The sequence below is a fragment of the Cariama cristata genome, unplaced genomic scaffold (assembly GCF_000690535.1).
Source record: "Cariama cristata isolate BGI_N322 unplaced genomic scaffold, ASM69053v1 scaffold6495, whole genome shotgun sequence".
Lineage (NCBI taxonomy): Eukaryota > Metazoa > Chordata > Aves > Cariamiformes > Cariamidae > Cariama > Cariama cristata.
The window spans coordinates 32,643-47,910 of NW_009618229.1; the positions used below are offsets into that span (position 1 = coordinate 32,643).

The 15,268-nt window shown below is 41.3% G+C and overlaps 1 long non-coding RNA gene across 1 annotated transcript in view; it reads right to left on the bottom strand.

The window, feature by feature from the left end:
- Window positions 1-407: 407 nt before the first annotated feature.
- LOC104162122 overlaps window positions 408-15,268 on the bottom strand; it is a 29,711-nt gene continuing 14,850 nt past the window's right edge. The window contains exon 2 of the long non-coding RNA XR_696455.1: window positions 408-917. This is a non-coding gene — a long non-coding RNA (uncharacterized LOC104162122). The remainder of the gene's footprint in view (window positions 918-15,268) is intronic.

Sequence of the window (15,268 nt, forward strand, 5' to 3'; positions counted from 1 at the left end):
AGGGCACTTCATCAAACAAAATTTAGCTGCATGAATACAAGTGTCTCCAAATATTTGGTTCATGCTAAAAATATAGCACATTTATTAAAAATATATATTTATAAACATTGGTATGAACAGACACAGATGTTAAGCAAATGAGAAAGGAAAAATAACCATGTAATGTATTTCTCCCAACATTTTATCAGGTTTAGGCAGACCTTGCTCAATGGAATTGTTTTTTTCCTGATTGCACCATATGTTCATTCTAAATAAAAAGCTTGTCAGATTCAATATAAGTAAAAGCAAAAAGCAAGAGAAAAAAATCGTTTTGACCTAACAGACACGTGATCTGTGCTATGAAGCTATCTTTGAGTTCAATTTTTGCAGGTATACAGTATACATTTCTAATTTTATATAGTGTACAGTTTTGGGGTTTTTTTAAATTGTGTTAAAACAACATATCTCTGGTGGATTTCTTCAAAGCTACAACTTACATAATTGCAGTCATTTTCCCCCAAACTGAAAACCAGACCAAAAGGAAGAGGGCAGGACAGAAGAGTTAAGCTTGTTACTGTGTGAAAAAGTCTTGTTAAATTAATTGTGCTTCAGCCTTCGCTGCCTGCAGGCAGTGCTTTCATGATGTGTTATAATACAGAGTCAATTCTGATTAAACAACTTGTCAATAGTCAGCAATGTTTGTCATGACTCTTAATGGCCGTTTTATCTGGTCTATTTGCATGCCTTCTAGTCTACAACGTTGTGTAAATATACACAAAAATGATGACAATGAGGTTCAGAATTGTCCCAATAATTCCAAGCATTGCCAAGATAGTTTCTTCTTTGCTTTCCTTTTCTTGACTGCCTTTATCTTCTTCATTTCCACTAGTGATTACCATCTTGGTGGCCAGTTTCTTTATCCTCCCCTTCAGGATAACCTAGATTTAGGAAGAAAAACATCAAAATGAATTGTTAGTTTGAGTTTTCAAACTCATATTAATAGTAGAGCCAATTGCAGAATTTTTGCCCCGTGACAGGTTATATTAAGAATTCACTTTAAAAGAATTAATATTTTTGCCAGCTAATTAGTAAATGCTTAATTAAAATGATACTCCAGCTAGCCTGTATGTTACTTACAACCCTCCATAACACACTCTGCTTAAATGCCCGCAATCATTCGTAACATGAATAACTTCTCTGCTACGTCGTTATAAAACTGGTTAGAAATGTACCGATAAGGTGTGACTCCACCGGTGCCAGTGGGGACTTTGCCTGCATTAGGACTGCAGGAGACCATCTTCTCAAGTTGCGGAGACCCTAGATTTACACTTCAGCACCAAGAAGCAAGTGGGTGAGAGAAATAAAACTGGGAAGACCTTGTTTCTTTTTAATAGGAAAAATCACCGAAGACAAAGGCATTTTGTCTCCTGATGAGAAGGAAGACAGCAATGATTTCCTAATAAATAATTCAAAATAAAAGTAAAACCAAAATAACAACCATCTTGGCTTTTATTTTCCTCATTCTTAACGTACAATGAAAAGTTACTTGCAGTGCAATGAGCTGAAATGTATTGATCTGCCTGCAGGAAGAATACCGCCATTTCCCAAGCAGCAGCCCCAGCCTCTGAACTGCTTTAAAAAAGAAGATTCTTCAAACGTGGGACCAGTCCTGACTCCTGGCACTGCTGGAGCCACAAACAAAGAAGCTCCCTTGGTCTTCCAGCCAGGCACTGAAACCTGGGTAAACATTTGATTGTTCAAATTAGAAATGGATAAATTCTATTTATCTGTGCTTATCTAATGCTGCAAATTCTAATCTCACGGGCAAACCAGAGCGCTCCAGAAGACTGAAAAAGGTTGGCTGGTTTCCCAAAGCCAACCGATCTGCCAACAGCTGGGTTCAGGCAGTGCCCTGCTGTTGTCTCCCAAGCTGGAAACCTTACCCCATGATGTTTCTGCTGCAGGAAGCAGCAGTAGGATGTAGCAAAAAATGCTCTCCAACAGCTCTGGGCTATAGGAAGGGTTTGGTTGGAGGAGAAAGGGGGCATAGGCGTTTCCCTTATTCCTCCCTCTGCTAACCTGCACACCAAACCCACTAGATCCCATGCAGTATGGATGTTCAGGGTGGTGAAGTGCCCCTGAGAACAGGCCACCACCTGCATGGGCACACATCCTCCCCAACAGGTATCACCAGAGGTGAGCCCTGATCTGCAGCTCCATCGAGATCCTGGGCTGTGCAGCTGCAGAGCAGTGACCAGAGTACCAAAAGGATGGAAAGGAGAGGGAGAGGTGAGGAAGTCCGCTGACAGAGACGTAGAGGAAAAACAGAGAATTCAGACAAAACAACCTGTATTTTGTCACATCTGCAAACTGTTCACCTGTGTCAGTGAGTAACTGCTGGCAGCTTCCTAGAACAGACATCGTGGTTGAATCCCAGCAGATACGAGTGACAGAGTGGTAAGTAAGGTAGAAGTGGGGCTATGCAGAGGTGCCACTGGCATTAGCATTTATGTGTTTTGCCTTAGCGTCACCGAGTGATTCAGAGGAAAACAAGAACAAGGGAGTCAGTAACCTGTGGGTATCCTTGGCAGACACAAGTCAGCTAGAGCAGGGGGCACCAGGCAGCGGAATACTGCATCAGACATCAGAGTATACTCATCCAGCAGCTCTTCAGGTAACCTACCCCAAGAATGCAAAGCTTCAGAGGCACCAGGTACCTCCTAGGGATGCTGGCTTCTGCTGCCCCCCTCCAGGTTTCCTTCCAGTCCTCAGAAACTCCCTAGTCCCCACAGTTCCTCCAGCCACAGACACCTGCAACTCCTCCTGAAGGACCAACCTCTTCTAGCAGCAGAAGCGCTTTGTCATACTTGCTCCCAGCTGGTGTCGAGGAGGGCTTAGTTTATCTGGTGGGTGCCCTCCCTATCTTATTAATTGCCACCATGCAATCAGTGATATCTTAACAAGCAAATTAGCTCTGGGAAGTCAAAGGAGAATTCCTACCAAAGCCATTTACATTAACCTCACAACCCAAGCACATCCACTCCATGTGGCATTGGACCACAAACCTACATCCCAAGCTATGACACACAACTGTTACTTCACCCACAAAACCATGAGTCATTTGGATACTGTGTTCTTTTCCCCTTCAGTAACTGGGAAGTTTTCCTGGTAGCCAAATGTTTGCATTTCAATGTTTTTGGAAAAATTAAGTGGGATCACAAACACAATCTGGTAAAATCCCAGGCTTGGAATGCTAGAATTTAAGGGGAGGGTGGAGTCCTTGCTGGCTGGTTCCCACAAGAGCTGAGCGCTCTTGATTCAGCACTGTGGCTCCTATAGAAATATGGTCATACCCAAGCACCTTGTGGGTGAAGTCCTTGTGGCTCTGAAAAAAGCCGGAGAGGGTACAATGGGTCTCTCTGAATCCCATGGCTTGGGCAGAGTTTCCCATTCACAGCAGCGGAAACCCACAGAGTAGTGCAGAGCCCCAACTGGGGGGGGTTTGCACACGCACTGTATCCACCTACACTCTTAACTTTGGCGTGATGACTCTGCACCACATGCGCTAGACAATCCTATTTCTAGGTTTAATGTGAGCAGGGGCAGCATGGGGGCATCTGAAGCCCTTTTATTAACATCCCCAGTCTTTTCTTAATAAATTCAAACTGTGCAGCATGAAGCTAGTGTCAAACTCTTTCCTGCAGGACACTAGATCCTTAAATTAACATAAATCTAAAAAGTAGCTATATAATTCACAAAAGAAAAAAACATACCAAAGGCTATTCGATATAAAGACAAAGCCTCTGGCTTAGGAAATCCTCGAGCTGTGAATTTTTCAGAAGCTAAGAAAGTATTCTGAGGAAGCACTACCACTTCCTTGTCTTGTTATTAAAGTCTTTCCCAGGCACCCATTACTGATTACAGAGGGAGAGGAGGTCCCTGAGTCCCTCAGATTTCTGGTCTGAGGTTGTAAAATCACTTTTCTCCTCTTTGCAAGTTCTAATTATTAGCAAAGAGATACTGAGTGGTTTCAAATCCAAACATCACCAACACAACTCAGACTGCCAGATTATTTCTGTCCCACTAAGGGGCCTTAACTGAGGGAGAAGGTCCTTAGCGTGATGCAGTGAAATATAAATGGAGAAGCTGGTGAGCGGGACATGAAGACCATGAAGGAACAACAAGTAGGCAACAGCAGTTGAGAGTTTATACATGGGCTGATGCACAGTGTGATTTGTTGGAGGTCATCCCTGTTGCTCCAGTCATGCCTATGTGCTGTATTTGGCTCACACTGGGACTGCATGAACTGCATCCTTTTTGGATGAAACTACACCCAAAGATGTGCTCCAGGAACTCTTCACGTGCTATGAAAACAATAAAAGAAATTTCAGTCCATGGCAGTAGGGATCCAGGCAAAAGCTGGTCTGAAGTAAAAGCCTTAAAACATGTGTAGTGTTGACACTGGCACCATTAATCTCCAGGAGGGATTGCTCCAGTGGGTCCACACTGCTCGTTATTTTATACATCACCTAAACTATGAGAGAGAGAGAGCACAATGGGCTCAGTATTAAGAGTTGTTTAACATTCAAACAGAGCAAGACTGGGACCAAATACAATTATATTAGTACTTTGCTAAATATAGCACTGTTGAAATCAAGATAAGCGTTGACTTTGAACTGTGAGGAGACCAGAATCAAAATTACTTCTCCTCATTTAAGGAGTGACCTTGGGAGAAGAGGAGCACTCTCCTAATGGCAGACTCAAGCCTTTAACCTTCATAGATCTCATGCTCAGAGTGGTATTTCGGCTGGCTGGGGTTTGTGGGTGTTTTTTGCTACTGGGAAAATATTTGCTGTCAGTTTTAGTATAATTACCCCAATTAAGAAAATAAAAAAGTCTTCTGGCTTTCTGGGTACTTTTTTCCAGCCTTTATTACTCTCTTTTGGAAATTGATTTCATTTATTTGACACCGTTTCATGTGTTTAAGATTCTTATGACACATTGCTCCTTTTATATTTTTCTGGTGGGACTTCATGCTTGTCAGAAACACTCCTTTTTGTTACCTAGAACTGCTGCTAGAACTGCTCAGATAGGAGGGATAGACTGCACTAGACTTACCAGTTTGTTAATAACTATCCTTCTTATTTAATTACTACTTCATTAGGAAAGCACTTTCTTGCTACATCAAAATTAATGTGTTTCCTACTTCATTTTGTAAGATTCATCATTAACCTAACATCAGCCCTTTGAAAAGGTATGTATTCCATGTGTTCTGCACTGCACAGGGGAGAAAAGGACAGTTCAGTGGTTAAGACACTCCTAGCACTCTTCATCTCCTTGCACTACTGCTGACTTCTTGTATATCTACGGGAAATCCACTTAGTCTCTCTCTGCCTTGCTTTCTCATCTGTGGGATTCTTTGAAGAACTGCCCAGACTATGTCAGAAAATGATCCTAACAAAAGTGGGGTCCCACAAATACTTCCAGAAGAGGGATACATCCACATGAAAAATTTCATATCCAACAGTGCTGTAAAATACCATCTCCCCAAATCTGTGGGATCTGTTGTACATCATTGTCATTGCAAACAGTCCAGTGAACTAGGCAAAGCATTTCTAGCAAAAGGAGGTAATCCTTACTCCTCTCCACTCTCAGCATGAGAAGTGACTGAGCTAAAGGTGATGGCTTAGAGGCTTTGGAAAAGGTAGCAGCAAGTGTACATTTGTGAATTTACCGCAGTATGTTTGTCACATCAAAGATACAAAGCACATCCCTCACAAAGTACCTGCCCCGATATATCTGTCAGCTTTTCAAAATGTTGGCACCTTGACTTGCTCTTGAAAAAGTTTTGTAATCTCAAATCATTTCTTTTCTAAGTCATTATTTATGAGCTCCCCACAGAGGCTGTGAGTGGAGGGCACAGCCAGCAGAAGCGGAGCTGACTGGGAAGTCAAAGGAGGGGAGGACGATCTGAGCTCTACCAGAGACCCTCTGTGCTCCTCCTGTTCAGCCCCATGCTGTCATGTATTATCTGGGACTTTGAAAAACAAGAATGAAAACTTCTGAAAAGCTCCCTGGGTCAGATGCTCAGCTGGTACAAAGCAGCCTGCCTCCCCCAAGTTCAACTGAGCCACCTCCATTTACATCAGCTGAGGATCTGGCTCCGTGGATTCAATCTAGCTTGAATATCAGTGAGCACAAATTTTGTATTCTTAATCCATAATCACAGACAATCACCAGCCAAATTGTTTTGATATTTAAACTTGTTTACAGTCCCCAGGCTATTAGTTGTGATGACACATTAAGAGATAAGAGAGCTTTAATTTTCTGAGGATAGTTTCACCCTCTGGGGATAAGAAACACACAGCAGAAACTTGTTTTGATTAGCAAATTGAAGAGGGCACAGAAATCATACAAAATGGAGTGTGAGTTCAGATGCTGCTGGAGCTGACACCTTCCTTTATCTCATAAAGAAGTGCTTGAATTACCAAGGAGGGAGGAGAGGCTCCTCGAGGATTTAACCCCACTTGAACATCATAGCCAAGTGGAGTTTTGTTCCTTTCTTCCTAACAAGTTCTTTTAACCTCATTTTCTTCCCAGGGCAGATTTGGGAAAGTTCGATGCTCTGCTCAAGTCCTGGACAGCCCCCAGGCAAGATGCTGAGCAGGGCAGTTAAGTGGATACTGCACTGCTGCTAGTGATCTGTGGGAGGAAGGCAAACTTGGCAAACATATTTGTGCTTGTTAGCGGGCCTTTTTCTAAGGATTACATTGGCATATCCTCACTTCTGTGATGACTTTGTATCTGCCGCTGATCCTTGTGCCATTTTGACTGGGTAAGTCCTCTCCTGAACTCCACTAACACAGTATGTTGTCAGCTATCAGTCAAGATGCTGCTCAGAGAAGCACTGGTGGGTGGGACACACATTTGCATTTATTTTTAGAGTTGGATTTCAGAGAACTGAAAGGCACCATATAAATGCAAGATAAGGCCGAGAGAAGCTCTAGGGCCATAAGAGGCTTCACTACAAGCTCATTCAGATGCAGCAGCTTACACAGGCAGCGTGCAGTATGTATGAATAGCAGATGAATTGAAATGGAATAAGCAGAAACCAATATATGGTAGAAATCAGAACACTTGAGAAAAGCAAAGAGCTGTCATAAGAGAAGGGAGACGAGGAAAGGTGCCTAGGGAGAGGTCTTTCATTAGAGAAAAAAGATCAGAAAGAACAGGAATGTAAGCCAGGTTCAATAACACGCCTCAGCAGTGAGCAGAGAGACCAGTGCCTAAAGCAAAGAGATGTCTCAGTGGAGAGAGGACACAAGCACTTATCTAGTCCTCAAGCAGAAAAATAAACCCACGTCACGCTGCTGCTATGCTGGCAGGTTTTAGTCAGTGGGAAATACACACTATTTATAGCAATACAGCTAGGATATTTCCAAAGGTCTCAGCAATGTGAGACCTCCTCTAGAATAAAGGGAAGCATTCAGCAGCAAAGAGGTTGTTCTGAGAGGGCCAAATTCAAATAAGTAATGCATTACAGGGCTCATCCTGCTCCCCACCACGGATCTGATCCAGTTTGTTCTCGCAGCTGTTTTTATCCCCCAAGCAGCTCAGAACTCGGAGGAGGCAAAGGATTTGCAGCCAGTTTTACAGTTTTACCTTCGTTCTCCTCATTTATGTCTCTGGGACTGTGCACAACCCTGAAATGCTCAGGATCCCCAAGTTCTATTATAAAGAGACCAAATATTTTGAATACAATTATCCTTAACTTAGAAACAAAGCTATGGTCTGTAGCAGGATAATGATCCTCCAATACCAGGACGTTATACGTGCTCTCCTCCACCTGCCTCCGTGCAGACAGTGCTATCTGCAGGCTCACTGGCAGCCCTTGGCTCCTCCGCCTACAGCAAAGTCTCCCCTACCAGGATTCATAAGGCTTCATGAGTCCTTGTTTGTGAAAGAAACAAACCTGACTGAAATGAGAGTAAGTCACCCTTTAACCCATAGCCCTCTCTCCTCTGATACAACAGGCACTATGAAGAATGAATTGTTACTGATCAAAATTAGCAGTCTGTCTAAAACACAAGTGGAAGCACTTACGATTAAAAGCCCAGATTTCACAAATCCAGAGATGATTCATTTTCGGGCTCTGCCGAAACAGTGGTGAAATTTCAGTATAATTCTACTTGGTTTAGACTTGCCTATTTTGTGTTCACAATCCATTTTCCAGCACAACAGCACTGTGCTCGGTTGCTTAATGTTAATGCTCAGAAGCAGAAGCATTTGACTCTGTTGGTACTGTAGCACACACTTGCCATTTTCCTCCTTTTACATATTCAGTATTTCTTTTCTGACCTTTTGAGTCAAAAGAGCATTTCCTCCCTCCCACTCTTCCCGAGGTTAACTCCTGATACCCTCTATCAACAAGAAGAGAGGAAGAATGACAGGGTCTATATTTTGTTTGCATGAATCCCTCTGCAATGTGTGCAAATGCACTGGTTCTAAAAAAGATACTGGCTGTGTGTGCTCCATTTTCAGACAATTTAATACTCCACTGCAATGGTTAGTGTTGAAAGATAAAAGTTGCATATTGTGGACACAATGATGGGGAACAGATGTCTTAGGCTACCTCTTCATATAATGTCTGCTGAGCCTTGTCCTACAGAGCTCGAGCGTCTCCTGCCCCAGAAGCAGCAGCTGCAATGGAGAAGGAGGCGAGAAACTAAACATCAGCCCTGAACAGGTCTTTTGTGTTTCACTGCTGCTCCTTTCCCATCAGTGGGGAAGGGACAGAAAGAGCTAGCCACAGTGGAGATTTCCCAGAACTGCCTTATAAAATGTTCAGTAAACATCAAACATGCTGCAGTGTTAGAAAGCATAAAAGTAGCCGAAGGGAGCCAGACCACAGTCCAGCTGACCAGGAGTCCCCTTGACGTTAGCTGCTGCCAAAGGTGCACAGCGTGACTGCAGTCATGCCTACCCCACTGTACCTAACCAGAGTCCAGAAATCTGCAGCTCGAGGACTTATTCCACCAGAGGAAGCATCTTTGGGTTTAATGCCCCTTCATAGACTTGTTTTCTCTAAACTTGTCTAATTACTGCTTGAAGTGATGTTATTATTTTTTTTCAGATATGTCCTTTAGCAATGAGCTTAAAAGATAACTCAGGGACATCTGAAAAAGTATCCACTTGTTATTTGAACCGGTTACTTCATTCCTCATTATGTAATTTGGGAAATAGTGAATTATCAGCTTTTATTCTGCAGGCCACCTAGAATGCCGTGTCTTACCATATCCCTTTGGTTATCTTTTTTCAAGACTGAAAAATCCTGGTCTGTCTAGTTGTTTGCTTGTACAGAGGCCGTTCCATACTTTTGGTTATTTTTGTTGCCTTTGTCTCTGCCTTTTTCAGTTACGCAAGGGGGTTTTGAAGCAACAAAGGACAAAACCTTTCTGGGCTACTGGTATTAATATGGAGCCTGTGTGCTGAAGATGTATTGTCCTTTACTCCAAAGATTTTATAATTTATACATACCAAGATTGGTAGAAGGGACATTTTTCATTCAAAGAAAAAAAAAAAAGAAAAAGAAAAAAAAAGGCTAACATCTCTCCATCCCACACCCTAGAAATTATAATAGAATAAAGATTTGAAGTTTGAAGCCAGAGTTCTTTCTCTTAGCCCTTTACCCATCTTCCCTGAGCTTAAAAAAGCAGAACAACAAAAAAAACTCCACAGTGAGCATACCTGGATGCTGGCACATTCAGATTAAAAAAAACGACCAAACAAACAAAAAACCAAAACCACCAAACCTATTAAAAGCCTTAAAATTTGCATTTTTGCCCAGGTAAAAGTAGAATTAGCTGAAATAGCTGTGTGAAAGAATGAGATGTATGTCTTTCCATCATTTCAGATCTCAGCACCTCATTTTCTATTTCAAGGGCATCTCCAGGGTTCTCTTTTAGGAGCAAAAATACATTGAAGCCCTGTAAAAGGAAAAAATACAATACCCAAATCTCAGAGAAAGACAGGTCTCCATTATCTGCCAGAAGGCACATAACCTCTGTCAGAAACAATTTGAAGATCTGCCCTCATCACTGCATGTTGGAATGGAAACCGAGCTGCTTCAGAAGACATTTAAGAAATATTAAGAGATGGAAAAGTGACACAAATCCATATTAATTTTTTGCTATATAACATCTCCAAATTCAGCCAAGGCCAGAAGATAATTTGTCCTGTAATGGATCAAACTACCTTTACCTCAGATGTGACCTCTCCTTACAGAACAAGTGTGCACCAGAAGAGCATCCAGAAGCCTGAGGAGTATAACACTAGAGATTCTCTAGAAAAGAGCTGTTAGTTTGTGGGTAAAACAACAATCTAGAAAGTCTAAAATCTCCACTTTTACTTCCAACTATATCTTTATTACAAACCTTAATTACAGCTACATTAAGGTACACTGCAAATAGTTTTAGCCAACTGACACTTTCTGGTTTAGGAAAGCTGTGTTCAGGGTTTTTTATAACTTTTAAAATTTATAAATTTTGGTCTGAAATGATACATGCCAGCCATTTGTCTCAGGGAAAATATTTTCTGTGAAAAAAATCACCCAGTTTTGCTGTTTATAGGAATGATGTTTGGAAACCAATTATTGTTTTATCCATAAAAAACCTGGCAATCTTTTCTGTGAAATACTCAAGTATCTTCGCTTTTGAAGCAAGGACTGCATTCTCAATTTTATTGTAGCTGAAATGGCTTGATATAAGTGCTGAAGAAGGTCTTGTGCATCTGAAAATATATTTATTTTTAAGTAATCAGTTTTGTAAAAGAAATTACCTCTCCTGTTTAATTACTTTCTTAGCTCAAAGCATCTTTGCAGCACTTCAATAGGTTGAAATGACATTGACAGTTGTCAATATGAAAATTTCAATAGCAAAAGGTTTTCAGTTTGCCTTTAAAAATAAATTCTTTGGGTTTTGTTTTGGTTTGGGGTTTTTTTTATAATTAACTTGCAAAGAGCAGCCAAAAATGCCACAGTTAAAGGTGCTCCACGATGAATTCATCCTCCTTCTGTTCTGTTGTTATCAGGTAGGCTTTAGCTAAGCGCTATTCTGTCCACTGAATTCCAGCCTCAGTCAGAGCACAGTGCATTTGCCATAGAAGAGCAGGGAAAAAAGCTTTTGCTTGTAGGATGCTTCAAGGTTTTTTGCAGAATTTAAAAGGTGGCAGGAGAGTCTGAGAAGAGGAGCAGCAATCTTTTGTCCGCAGGCATGAGATGTTACCCTGAGGAATGCGACAACTCAGTCACACCAAGCTTTTCAAAGTTGCTCCCCTGTTCTGCATTTCTGGGAGTCTGGCTTGCCTTGCGCCTGGAAGCTTGAATATCTGAATGTGGTGAGTACTGGCCATTGTAGTGGAAGCCAATGAGAGCTGCAGTATGTGCTGCCCGGTACTCTAAAAAATTATATCAGGCACCCACAATTATGGATATTTGTAATCTTACTGTTTTTGCCTTAGGTTACCAACTGTACTAGGGAGTAATGATACCCAGAATTGCTATTAAGTGCTGTAAAGTGAAATTAGTCAGTGTTTGCGTGTGGCAAGGACCTGCATAGTGAAGCAACCTCGGATGCCCCAGCAGGAAATAATTTTGCCTTCACAGCAGAGTCTGAGCTATGTATTGGACAGCGAAAAGAAAATCAAGTATTGAACTCACAAACTGTGTCATCTATTATGTGCATGAAGTGAGACTCAGATCCTGGGCAAAAATAGTCTGTGACTGATGCACCCATGCAAGGTGACAAATTAATGGAGTAGCGACAATTTTACTCGCAGTATTTCTTAGCTTCAAGTGCTGAGCTGTGCAACCTTGATAATGTTCTTTTCACATACTGTTTTGTGTGTAATTATTACCTATATCACCCCAAATTTAAAAATAGAGCACTTCCTTACTGAATGCCTTTTTTAGGGTGCAGTTGCAGCTGACTCTTAAAGGTGCCAATAACCTGCAACTCACACTCAAGGCTACTGGCACCATCACAGCAACACCATCCAAACTTGGAAAATTTCAAAGCCTCTTGCAGAGTCCTGGGATGAGCACTCCAAAACAGAGGCAGCCAAAAATTGCTTGCCACTTTAAAAATATTAGACCTAAGAAGATAAAATAACAGATAATACGAGGAAGAAGCTAGTTTCTAAAACAAAGTTATCAAAGTAGGATAACACTCCAGGCAACCAACTCCCACACCTTTTATCATCATCATTAGTCATTTATATTGCAGCAGTATGCGGCAACCCCTGCTGACGTCTGGGCTAGAAACCAGACACAGATAGCGAGAACGATACCTAGCCCAAACAGCTTACAAAATTACAGCAGTACGAAGTACGGGAAGGGGAGGGGGAAAGAACAGAAGGTTGAAGCGAGTGGCTGAAGGTCGATTTGCACAAACCTGGCACAGCCAGGAGAGCCAGACCCTCAGTCCACAGGAGCAGCTGCCCCTCTGGCTTGTGCTCAGAGGAAGCACAAGCACAGCACAGGGGAGGGGTGGCAGCTCAACTTGCTCCTGGGGAAACAAACTGGTTGTGTGGGGAATAACACGTTTGGGAAAACACGAGAGCGAGGTGACACATCGTCTCTTCAGGGCTCAGGGTGGAGCTCTGTGGCACAGCAGAGAAGTGGGATTTGGGAGTGAAAATGTCATGATTAACTTGTCAAATGCTCTGGCAAGGCCATTGGGATGGGCAGTGAAGAAGGGAGCAGCAGAAGACCTGGATTTCCTAACTCCTGTGCACTGGTGCATTGCTATAACACGTGCTTGCTGTTGGGAGTTGCTGATATCACAGAGTCACAGAACGGTTGAGGTTGGAAGGGACCTCTGGAGGTCACCTGGTCCAACCCCCCTGCTCAAGGCCACCTACAGCCAGTTGTCCAGGATCATGTCCAGACAACTTTTCAAAATCTCCAAGGATGGAGACTCCACAACCTCTCTGTGTGACCTGTTCCAGTGCTTGGTCACCCTCACAGTTATGTGCTTCCCAGTGTTCAGAAGTTTCCATTGTTCAGCAAAGGACGTCACCTTGCATATGGAGCAAAGCCATTTGAATTCGGTTTTTGTCCTATAGCTTATTCCTATTCTCTTTAAAAAGATACAAATGAAGTGGCTATAGATCTGGAGAGATTATTTGCATATGTCTTCCAACTCTGTATAGTATGCCTAACAACCCGTGTTCTTTCTCTGTCTGCAGTGAGTACTGTACTATATAAGGGATATATTTTGATAGTTAATGTAATGCAACATACACATCATGTTGCCTCAAGGTCATGGTAAATTGTATCTGTTTATGTGATGCATCTTGACATACTCTAATGTAGTGACAGTAATTTAAAACAATGCCCATATAAAATGCGAATAAGACCAACAACATAGACACAAAACTGAAAATATTTCACTGCTTTCTTATGTTAAGAGTATTCAGTAGCATATTGGTAATTCTTAAAGATTTAAGGAGAGGAATGTGTATTTTGTTACGTTTCTCTTCAATGGACACCAAACCAAATTCCATTCGTAAAATTTTGAGTAAAATTACTGTTAAAAGGAAAGATAATCTGGATTTATGCACCCAGAACAGGAAGCCAAATTTAACCTTGATTTTTTTTAAAACATATAATGGATTCTTTAAAAATATCACTTGCAATAAAGAGACTGCTAATTATTAATAAAATATTCAGAGTATCTGAGTTATCCAAAATTCATCATTAGAAATGATTGTATGTAAGTCCAAAGTCCTTGTAAGACACAGGGAGAGCACCGAGTCCCCCTGAACTGGTGTGATCAGTAAATGAATAGCAACACACCTAGAAACAGTAAGTTGGTAACGTTTCTTTCAACTTGATTTTCAAAACAAAGTGTTTATCTATTATAAATTGTTGCCCAAGGTATTCTGCATGTTCACACAGACCTGTTTTCTATTCTAGCAGCTGTCACACCATCCCTATAGGACTAATGCTTTCACTGTTAAGATGCTTTGCTCGCATTTGTAAAGTACAGATTTAGCTCCACTCATATTTTTAAAACCAAATGGTCCTCTAGGGAGATGTTTATCCATTTCTTCCCCTTTCATGCCATAAAGCAGCATCAAGGAGTGCTGGGGTGAGATGACTGGGAGAAATGAGCATACCAGTTTAAAAAAAAAAAGAAGCTTGCGGTCATGAACCATCTAAAACTCACAAAAGATGGCAGCCCTGCAGTGGAACAATGTTCTTCAGGCTCTGGTGGGAGAAAGGACTTTCCTCACGAAACAAAATTGGGAAATGGGCACTAATCATAGAAGAAATATTCAGCTATTGCCAGTTCATGACATTTGAGGAAATTCTAACAGATAGAAAAAAAAATTGAAGATCCTCCACAAGTGACATATCTGGGATTTAAAAAAAAAAAAAAAAGGAAAAAGACACTTGGACCAAACAACCTCTCCAGAGCTAATTTTAAAGACCAAACTAACTATTCTGTTAACCTGAAAATTCTAATTGGAATCATTCATACTCTAAAGAAAACTTCTGAATCTGCTTTACCATGTAGGAAAGAAATTGAACGTTGCTTCATGGGCAAAACTCAGTGCTGGTTCAGTTCTGGACTGAGAAATGACACCTCCTAAAGAATACTCAGGCACTAGTAAACATAATTAACCTATTCGATAACACCATAGCATTCCTAGATATTCTGACTTCAGAACTTATCTGTAATGTAAATTAAACAGACTGTGGTACTGATTAACGTCAGCTGTGAAAGGAACAATATTACATGATTGAAAAATTGGATGTGCAAAGTGCTTTAGAACACAGCATCACTCTACCACCCACCCAGAAAACCTGAGGCAGAGCAAGATGAAAAACTTTATCTAAATTCATGAAACTGCCCATTGAAGCTCCAAAGAACTGAACTTTTTTTCTCGGTTTCCAGATCAGTTCCCTACTCTACAGACCACATTGTCTCTCTGGACCATCTGGTTTAAACCGCTGCAGCTCAGCTTCAGTTTCTACAGGTTGAAGTTTTGCAGCATAAGCTTTTTAACAAGTCACTTTGCAGCACCAAAAATTTAATTCAGCTTAACAGAAACATAGAAATAGAAACAGTAAAATATCTTTTGACCTTTGCGGTTGGCTACAATCAAAACCATGCAACAGAAAGAGCAGAGAGAAAATGTAGAAGATACACTTAAGATCACGAAAAAAATGTTTGGACATGTAACACAGTACATTGAAGAAAATATTCAAGAATAATTCATCCTG